This window comes from Austrofundulus limnaeus, unplaced genomic scaffold (assembly GCF_001266775.1).
Source record: "Austrofundulus limnaeus strain Quisiro unplaced genomic scaffold, Austrofundulus_limnaeus-1.0 Scaffold1593, whole genome shotgun sequence".
In the NCBI taxonomy this organism is placed as follows: Eukaryota; Metazoa; Chordata; class Actinopteri; order Cyprinodontiformes; family Rivulidae; genus Austrofundulus; species Austrofundulus limnaeus.
The window spans coordinates 8,025-10,173 of record NW_013953995.1 but is presented as its reverse complement, the minus strand read 5'-3'; positions in this window follow the sequence as shown (position 1 = coordinate 10,173).

Genomic DNA, 2,149 nt, shown 5'->3' with positions numbered 1-2,149 from the left:
GTGTGTGTGTGTGTGTGTGTGTGTGTGTGTGTGTGTGTGTGTGTGTGTGTGAATATCACAATAAAAAATACATTGTCAAAATTCCAACATTTTCTGAAAAATGTCTGTAAATTACTTGGTAACATAGTATGTTCTCATGACTGACCCAACAGAAATGATTAATACTTTTAGTACTTCTTTAAATCAGGTGTGTTGGAGTTTTAGTTTTTCCACAGGTCCTCATCCCTAATTGGACCTATGGGTGGAGACTTTCTAACAGCTGCAGCTGGTTCTCCTGATGATCCTCTTCTCCTTTATAAGCTGCTTCTCTTGAGTTGGTCAATGCTGGAGCATCTTTCACCGTTTGGTAAAGAAACTAGCCCTCTTCATAGTTCTTGTGCTATATCAAGCTCATTAGTATTTTTTGTGTGTGCAGTCCATGCCTCAAGTCCTCCTGGAGAAGTTCTGTTGGTGCAAGTATTTACTGGAACCGTCTGCCAAACTGCAAGTGGTTTTGTTGGTAGGAACCTGTGGGTCTCTTTCTCTCTCCCTCTCCTGGGCCACTCCCACCTGCATTTGTCCCCAAGGTCCCTGGGTCACCCTACTTGGACTGGATCCCCTCAGACTTGGAGACCCTTACCTGCTGGGTCCTATCTCTACTGACTATTTGGATCCAGTCCTTTTGTGTAAATAAAATTGTTAAATTTTTCATACTCGTCCCCTGGTTTGTCTGTTCAATTCAGCTGCTCTCACTTTAGACATTTTCTGGTGCTTCATGATAAGGTGAAGGGCAGCAGCTCGTATGACAGATGTTACAGGAAGTAGCCAGAAGGTGGCATCCAATTTAAAATATCTGGGTTTATCCAATCTTGAAAAGAAAAAAAAAACAAATTTTCTTTGTTATATTTATAAAAATCTTCACTTCCTGCTCTTTTAGCTAGGAATATATCAAAACTGCTTGTTCCAGAGACACTCCTCTCACTTTGATTTAGTAACTTTTGTCATTTAGACAGTATTTGATCTTGTTTACAAACCTTTTCCTCTTTCTAATTTCTTCAAAAAACTGCTCTTTTTAAAATCAAGTCATGACATAGAGTAGACAATAAAACTCCAAATGTTACTTTGTGACTTACCAGTTACTTAACATCATGACCTTTTGATAATTTGTTGTGCTCCTGCTAAACACAGCATGGCCAGCAGAGAGAGCTTTAGGTTATGGCATGATTAGTTCATGCTTGAAGAACAGCATGGACGACTTTTGCGCTGCACTCCATTTTGAGGTGGTTAAAACGGTTAGTGATGGGTTTGCATCATTCACAGATGTTCTATAATTTCACGCACCAGTAAATGAATAAACAGCTTACTAGAACAAAAATTTTAAAATGGGCCAATCCAGAATGGATAAATACCAGAGGCAGGCGCTCAGGTGCTGAGGGTGTAGAAGAAATCAGTAGCTTGTCGGTGGTGGTCCGAAAAAAAAGCCAAAGCCAGCAATAAAACCATAAAAACGGGCAGCACACCTTGTTAAAAAAAATCAGGTCCTTTAATTCAAAAAGATGGACCAAAGGAGTAAAGGCTTGCTGTTTTTACTCCTTTGGTCCATCTTTTTGAATTAAAAGACCTGATTATTTTTAACAAGGTGTGCTGCCGATTTTATGGTTTTATCAATGGGCCAATCCAGTTTAGATTACCAAAATGTTCATCGGTTTTAAATATGTATGTATATAAAGTGTCTGTAGACATAAATAAGACTTACCTGAGTTTTCTCTGGGTTTAAACCTAACAGCCTTCACTCACCACAGTTGGCAGTGGTTTTCAGAATTAGAATCAGTTTTATTACCATTGTCAGTGATAAACACAGACTATAGGAACTTGCAGTTAAGAACACACATTCTCATTACGAACACACAAACACTGGGAGAACGGATGTTCAGGTCATTAGCAACACGGTCGTGCTACCTTTTGCAGCTTGGAATTTAGATATTCTGCTGGGTTTTTTTTTTTTTTTTTTGGGCGGGTCTGCTAACTTGTAGACTTAACAGCAGGTTCCCAGAGAACAAGTAAGATCTGGGTTAATCGAGACCCCAAACTCATGGAATGAAATGTAAGTAAGTAATACTTTATTTATACAACACATTTCAAGATAGAGATCACAAAGTGCTTCAACAAA